Source organism: Bos grunniens, chromosome 3, assembly GCF_055505025.1.
Source record: "Bos grunniens cultivar Pamir isolate PY7600 chromosome 3, Bosgru_T2T1.0, whole genome shotgun sequence".
Lineage (NCBI taxonomy): Eukaryota > Metazoa > Chordata > Mammalia > Artiodactyla > Bovidae > Bos > Bos grunniens.
The window spans coordinates 71982728-71991406 of record NC_141167.1 but is presented as its reverse complement, the minus strand read 5'-3'; positions in this window follow the sequence as shown (position 1 = coordinate 71991406).

Sequence of the window (8679 nt, the reverse complement as noted above, 5' to 3'; positions counted from 1 at the left end):
TGATCAATTTCAGCACAGGAGAAAAAAACTCTTTACCATCCACTAAACTCAGAGATGCCTACAAATAGCTGACATAAAGTCACTACAGAGCAAGATAAAGGTTTTTTAAAAGGAGAGATGACTTCAGATCTGGCAAGTGATCTGACTGGGCTTTAAAGTAGTCGTCAGTCCTTGGGTGCTTGCTCAGGGCAAGCTATTTCAGAGGACACAGCCCACCCTATATTTATGGGGAGAGATTCTGTCCCAAACTGAAAGGTCAGATTCCCAAAGGCATATCCCCTTCAGGAACTCTAGGAACCCCTTTGATGGACAGGGAGCCTGAGGGTCTTGGTTTCCCATGAAATGCCCCCACCTCGATTCACTTAGTGCTCCGTCACTCATGTGTTCCCAAAAAGAAGCCAACAGAGTGTCAGCCTGCTTTCCTCCATGAAGGGCTTATGTGTAATTAAAAGGGATTATGCTCTGAAGAAAGTAGCCTTTAATCACCCCGTGAAGGACACAGCAGCCTAAGCTGGAGGTGCTCTGGGCACCATTTATGTCCATTGCTGCCTGTGAGCCCCTGTCACAGACAGAGGGCTGGGAGTGATCTCCGATCTTCCGTGATCACCAGCATGGGCTTTGCCAGACAGATCAAGCTTCTGCTGTGGAAGAACTGGACCCTGCGGAAAAGGCAAAAGGTAAGAGAGGAGACTCTGTGGTCTTGGACTGAGGAGGTGTGGAGCAAATAGACAATGGAGAGAATGGGTGGGGTGGGAGCAGGGAGGGTGAGAAGCCGATGGGTTAGTTGCTATTTGTCACCGAAGCAGCAAGTAATGTCTGGCTCCTCAATGTGCCGCTCTGACGAGGGTCCTTCCCAGGAAGATGTGCTTCTCTGTCCTGAGGTAGCTGCCCTCCATCCGCAGCCCAGCGTGGCCGTACTGTGAAGTGTGCTTTTGCCTGTCCTGCACATGAACCCATTGCCTGCCCATCCCTCCCCGCCCCTGGTTTTTAAGCCTCCGTCTCTGTCGGCATTCCCTTGTGCATTCATACTGTGTGGCGGAAAGAGTCCAAAGTCCTAAAAATCAGGCTCAAAGGAAAACTATGGTTTCCAAGAGCTTCCCAAACCAATGATACTATATTTCATTGGTTCTAAACGGCACACTGTTTTTTCACATTTCTGAAATTGAACTATAGCTCACAATCAAGTGATGCGTTCTTTTCTTAGTGTGCAAAAACAACAACCCATTAAAAAAGGTAACAACGTATCTTGATGGTGTCAGATTCGATGAGCTATAATATCTTATCAGCACCACAGATGTTTACTGAGCCTTCCAGTGAGCACACATGTACTGGGCTGGACCAGGGACTTAAAAGGCACAGATCCTACCCTGGACTCATTTCTAGTCTGGCTGAGAGAAACTGAAGTATGTTTTGAGACCAAGAGCAAGAAAAAGGAACACAGGCCAAATATTCCCTGAGAAGAACAGCCAACAGCCACAAGAGATCAGAGGACCCCAAGGGTGTACATGTAAATCCATCTGGCCTCTGTCAATTTTTTCTGGGAAACGATACAGAGTGAATACGTAACTATAGATAATGCACATTGCTGCGGCCTCAGGGGCATGGAAATGCTGGGTGACTAAAGGAGCCAAGAGAAGAAGAAGCGGGGGAGGACTGAGTGGATAGGACTGAGAGAGAGCCAGGCGAGGTAGGAGGAGACGGGGAGGAAGATGGGCTATGGGGAGGAAGACAACAGATCTGTTCCAAGCCTGGATTCCGTGTGGGTTTTTGTGGTCAGGACAGGGTTTTCATGGGTATTGGAAAGGAGGTTGGAGAAGGAAGGGGGCCAACAGATGTAATATCTGAGGACCCCTGATGAGTATCTCAGTCACAGTCCAGTCAGAGGGACTCTAATGGAAGGAGGCATTAGCTGGTAACCAAGTTGGTACCTAGGAGAAGGCAATAGCAACCCACTCCAGTACTCTTGCCTGGAGAATCCCATGGATGGAGGAGCCTAGTAGGCTGCAGTCCATAGGGTCGAGAAGAGTCTGACACGACTGAGTGACTTCGCTTTCACTTTTCACTTTCACACGTTGGAGAAGGAAATGGCAACCCACTCCAGTGTTCTTGCCTGGAGAATCCCACGGACGGGGAGCGTGGTGGGCTGCCGTCTATGGGGTCGCACAGAGTCGGACACGACTGAAGTGACTTAGCAGCAGCAGCAAGCTGGTACCTGAGGATGTAAAAGAGCTCCAGGTGACATGGAGGCAGCAATTGCAGGATACAATTACCACCCCTACACCTGAGAGAACCAGGGAGAAAGTGGGATTGCTAAGTCTTAGAAACACAGAGGTGATGTCAGCAGAGCCGAAATGCAGATCTGTGAGGAAGGGACACAACGAGGCCACTGCTGAGGTCTCTGAGCCCAGTCTCAGGCTCAGACCCAAGAGGAGGAAGCCCTGGCTAGCAAGAGGGTTTGGAGCTGAGAGACGATAGGTTAATAACTAGCATGAAAGGGAGCAGCAAGGGCCACAGTCAACCAGTGGACAGATGATTCTTCCCATTTGTGTGTCTTGGACAGGATTTAGGGAGACTGTAGGGGAAGCCAAGTTAGGACCCCTTCCTACTGGGAGACACCACTATCCTCAGGCTGCTTTCCTTTGTCAAAGCTGGTGTGATTTTCAAACTAGCACTGAAGTTATATGTTACCCCAAGAACGCTATACTAAAAGTAATCAGAAACTTAATCTCTATTTCCAGGAGCTTCCTTCGTAGAATGCAAATAGGCAAAAACTGAAGCAGACTCGTTATTAAATTCATTCATTTATTCATTTGCTCCTTCAGTTAACAAATACTTAATAATCGACTCATTGGAAAAGACCCTGATGCTGGGAAAGATTGAGGGCAGGAGAAGGGGGCGACAGAGGATGAGATGGCTGGATGGCATCACCGACTCAGTGGGCCTGAATAGTGAAGGACTGGGAAGTCTGGCGTGCTGCAGTCCACAGGGTCGCAAAGAGTCAAACACGACTTAGTGACTAAACAACAACAGTAATAGCCAGGCACTTGGCCAGGTGCTGGGCACACAGTAACAAGACAATCACGGTCTCTGCCTACATGATGTTTAGCCTAGATTTTCACTCAGTTTTACTCTCAATGTGCTCTTTATGGTCCTCTAAAAATGCACCCAGGGACAATAGCTGCTGGCCTGAAATGATTCCATTCCTGTGGCAAGTGTGTTGCTGTTACAGAGAATAACCCTATTTTCAAAAACCCTATCTTCAAAACCCTTTTGGCTCAGAGGCCCTCATGGTTTCTGCTTGCTTTCCCTGGTGCTGGTGGGTGGTCTCTGTTCAGGGATTCTATCTTCTCCCCAGTGTGCTTCCTGGAGGCAGCATTGCCAGCGCCTCTGTGGTGAGACAGGGCCTTTCAGGCTGAGGACCTTGGCTGGGGGAATCTCCCAGGGTGCACATAGTCAGGCCTGACAATCATTTGGTGCCATTGGGATGATGGAGATTGAAGTCTTTGTCTGGTGTGCCTCCAGCTAGCTTCTCCACTGCTACATTCCAGGAATTTCCAGGATGTCTGGGTATGATGGAGATATCCCCACAGCTCCCAAGAGCTCTGATAGGGATCTGTGGCCCCTTCTGTAAACTTTTTGGAAGCTTCTGCCTCCACAAAATGATGACTATAAGAAAGAAAGGAAAAAGAAAAAACTCACCCAGCCCATAACCCAGCTCCTAGGTTTTTAATTTCTCAGACTTTCATGGTTTTGGATGTTTACTATTGTGGGCAGAGCAAGAGCAAAAACCAGATAACAGATTTCCCCCTTCCTCCTCTCTTTATCCCTTAAGGTCATAAAAGGAAAGTCTTCAGATCTTTGCTTCCCCCACCCCCATCCCTTTGTTTTTCCTTCCTCTGTTGACATTTATCAAGTATTACTGAATGTCTGGCATGGCACTAAGTATCACTTCATTTAACCCTCATCTCAATTCTGTGAAACAGCCTCCACTATTATCCACCATGGGCATCAATGACGTTATTGAGTCTTTGGAGGTTAGTGACTGGTGGGGCTGGACCCAGGGCTCCAGGACAGGCAGACACGCCAGTGACCCCACACTGCCCCCAGGTAGCAAGCCCTGTGTAGTAAGCTGGTCAGGAAGACAACAAAGATAGGGTGACCATCTAGTTTATCATCCAATCCAGGGTAGCTTTAAAAGTGAAAGGAGGCACTAGTGATGAGTATACCAGAACAACGAGTGTAAAGTGATAACAGACCTGGGAAAGTGGGTTTTATGGTCACTATCTGTGACCTAGGGGCTTCCCTGGTGGCTGAGATGGTAAAGAATCTACTTGCAATGCAGGAGACCTAAGATCAATCCCTGGGTTGGGAAGGTCACCTGGAAAAGGGAATGGCAATCCACTCCAGTATTCTTGCCTGGAGAATTCCATGGACAGAGGAGCCTGCAGGCTACAGTCCATGGAGTCGCAAAGAGCTGGACGTGGCTGAGTGACTAACACTTCCACTTTCTGTGGCCTAGTTATCCGCGCATTAGATAGCCCCTGTCCTCATGGAACTCAGAGCCGGGGTGGGAGCGGGTATCTGCGCACAATGACTGAGCAGCAAAACATGTGCAGTAGTGGAGAGGAAGGCGGCATGGGGCAGGAGATGAAGATGAGCTCTGGGAGCTCAGAAGAGAGAATGGGGTCGGCAGGGATAAGAGCAAACTCCTCAAGGAGTTCATTCCCCAGAGTATGCATTTCTAGTGATAAGAGTTCTCCCTCTGTTCCCTAGCAAGTACACACTTGCTCATATTTTCGATGAGGCAGGCACTGTGTTGAGTGAGTTTATAAAGACATATTAGGTGTGTCTCTTGCCCCTTAGAGCCCACAGTCTAGGGCCCCTTGGTGTCATCTCTCTGGTCCCAGCTTCCATATCAGGGCAGGATATTTGGGGAAACCTGAGAATTCATGGAGCTTCCCAGGTGGCTTGGTGGTAAAGAACTCACTTGCCAATGCAGGAAACGCAGGTTTGATCCCCAGGTCCATAAGATCCCCTGAAGAAGGAAATGGCATCCCACTCCAGCATTCTCTCCTGGGAAATTCCATGGACAGAGGAGCCTGATGGGCTACAGTCCACGGGGTCGCAGAGAGTCAGACATGACTTAGCGACTTAGCAGGCGCACACGAGGATTTGTGAGAGTAGGCCCCAGACCTGGGCATCTGGTATATCCATGACCTTTGACCTAGGGGCCAGAATTAGGTGAGGAGAACCTGGCAGGTGAGGGAAGGCTGGGCAGCTAGTTCCAAACCTCCTCAGGTCTTGGGGCATATTCATTCAGGATGACAATCCTGTCTGGGCTCTCAGTGCAAAAGGGGAAATCATGCAGCTGTTTGGATCCTTGGCCACCCGCTTTCAAATTGAAAACAGAGTAGGAGGGAAGAAAACCTAGCTGACCAAGGTTTCAAACAACAAGCATGACTCTGCCCTTCCCTGTGACCCCCTCCTCCCCTAAGTAGATTGAGTGGTAAAGGGGGAGGAGGGGGCAAAAAAAAAAAAAAAAAGAGAACAAGGAAATACCAGTTTGAGAAAAAAAATTTCCACCAGCCCCTTCTGAGCTTCGGCTGGGCTTAATTAGTTACAGACATGTTTAAAGACGAGGGGTGTGGGGAGGGAGAGCTACTCCGAAAACATGTGTTTAATTATACTGTGGAATTTCTCCCTAGGGTATGCCTGTGCACAGTTGAGCATCAGGGACAAAGATGCCGCTCTGGGATGGGGGCTACACATACAGTTCTGGGGGAGGGGACGAGGTTGTTGTGGGGACTTGTCAGGCTAGAAAGGCTAGAAAAGAATTGCTGGTGGTCTTTGTGCAGGAAGTGAAGTGTGAAATGCAGCCCTATCTAAACAAATACTCGCAGAGTTGAACAGTAACACTGACTTCTCCAAAACTGCTTTTCAAAGATTACCAACTACTACTTGGGCCAGTGGGTCTCAGTCCCAGCCACACACTGAAACTACCTGAGAAGTGTTAAAAAACAAACAAACAAAAAAATACCAAACTGATGTCCCATGGCCAGACACCCTGGTGTAATTGATGTGGGGCATGGCCCGAGCTCCCTACAGATTCCTGCATTCAGCCATGTGAGAACCGCAGACCTAAGTTGATGAAGGTGATCATTTGAGAGGCAGGGACTTTAGGTGGAAAATAGAGGCCCTAATTCAGAGATGTGGTAAAGAGGAAAACCTGGGCAAAGCTGTACTAGTCCTTACCCTCAGCAAAGGGTGAAGGAGGAAAGTAAAGTTCTGAACTGGCCTCCCCGGATAGGTGGACTTGCAAAGACCAGATATTTCAAAACTACGAGTGTGAGTGAGTAAGTGGGTAAGAGAATGTGTGACTTACATGACAAAGAGGGATGAGATCCACTAGCCTGGGTTTGGGAATTTTATCCACAGGACAGGTAGACCAGGCTGGCTGACCCTCCCCTGGCCCAAGATCCTCCATGGAGTAGGGGACAGTGTGTGGTTAGTTTTCTCAGAAAGCCCCATGCTTCCAAACTGAAAACTGAGTAGTTTTGACTCCAGAAAGGAAGAAAAAGGAGGAAACGTGAATGTGAGTGGAGGGCAGACCTAGGACCTTGCAGATAATTTAAATTATAGCTCCTTGCTGTTCAGACTTTACAATGTGCTATCACTTATAATGTCCCTGTGACCCTTGTGGGAAGTGAGGGTCAGTAATAAACGTCTCATGTCCATAGTATGTTTCTATGTGCCAGACTCTGCTTCAGGTGTTTTACAAACTGAACTCACTTCATTCTCACAACTGCTCTGAGAGGTAGGTCCTGATAGCACTCCCATTTTACAGATGAGACCCCAAGGCATGGAGAGATCGAATGGGTTACCCGAGGTTGTACAGCTAGTAGACAGAAAAGTCAGCTAAGAACCTCTGCTGTTGACACACTTTTAACCCTCAGTATAAGCTATAGGATAGAATAGGCTGATTTCACAGATGAGAAAACTGAGACTTGGAGATAAAACAAGCTCCAAAGTGATTCCTAACCTAGGTCTCCCCATTCCCAAATCAGCAGCAATGTTTCATATACCAGCCTATTCCCAGGTAGGCATTGCTACATGGAAGGTGGCTGACTTAGTAGACGATAGACAGCCAATGCTGCAAGCAGTTGTCTTAAGGAAGAATCAAAGATGTAGAATTTGGACTGGTTGTCTCATTTCCTTGGTGAGGACACCAGGAAAAAGTTTTGGTTTCATAGTTTGCACCTATCACTCACATTACTATCTTGCAGAACTTGCTCTCCAACCTTACCAAGTGATGGGGACTGGTTGGAGAGTGGGTGGGATGGGGAAATTTGGGATGGAAGCTGTGAAACCAGCGTACTGTCCATGAGGGAAGCAGTTTGTTCAATTTGCAAACTGTTGTTTACCTGAGCCACTGAGTCACCTCCAACTTTCCAGAGGAGCCTCCTAGACCAGTCTTGACAAAGATTCATTCATTCCGCCAATATTTACTGGACATTTTTTATAAACTTGGCCCTGTATTGGGTGTAGTGACAAGGACAGACATGGTCCCTGCCCTCAGGAAGCTTATAGCCAGGGAGCGGTCCACCTGCATGAAGGAGTAATGACGATGAGTGCCATGGGAAGAGCTCTAGTGACCAGCAAGAATGGGTGCATCCTTAACAGTGAAACAGGGTAACTGTGGACAGTTTTTACCCCTCCACCCTTGATTTGCATGGCCTGGGGGAACTGCCAACATTTTTATGACTATCAAGCGTGCTCGGAGCCAGTCCTTTTAATACTGGATGGGACTTGTCTGATATTGGTGTTTTGCCATTTGTGGGGAGAATGTATAGGAGAAGTCTTAAAAACGAGTGGTTTAAGGAAAAATCTACTATTCTTTCTTCTTCCCATAATGTTTGTGTGAGTTTGTCTTCTAATACATCATCCCTAGACATATTTTGGATAAAAGGTTTTGCAAATGTTACAACAGCATAATCACCACCTATCCTAAACATTTTTTTTCTTTTCTTCAATGTATTGTCTTTTTTCTCTCATTGACTTATGTTATGATTTGTAATAATCTGTTTGCCAGCAGACCTAACCAACAGAGAAGGAACAAAGATTTATTGAGCATATGCTATGTTGTCTACTGCAGATGGTGATTGCAGCCATGAAATTAAAAGACGCTCACTCCTTGGAAGGAAAGTTATGACCAACCTAGATAGCATATTCAAAAGCAGAGACATTACTTTGCCAACAAAGGTCCGTCTAGTCAAGGCTATGGTTTTTCCAGTGGTCATGTATGGATGTGAGAGTTGGACTGTGAAGAAAGCTGAGCACTGAAGAATTGATGCTTTTGAACTGTGGTGTTGGAGAAGACTCTTGAGAGTCCCTTGGACTGCAAGGAGATCCAACCAGTCCATTCTGAAGGAGATCAGCCCTGGGATTTCTTTGGAAGGAATGATGCTAAAGCTGAAACTCCAGTACTTTGGCCACCTCATGCGAAGAGTTGACTCATTGGAAAAAACTCTGATGCTGGGAGGGATTGGGGGCAGGAGGAGAAGGGGACAACAGAGGATGAGATGGCTGGATGGCATCACCGACTCCATGGACATGAGTTTGAGTAAACTCCGGGAGTTGGTGATGGACAGGAAGGCCTGGAGTGCTGCGATTCATGGGGTC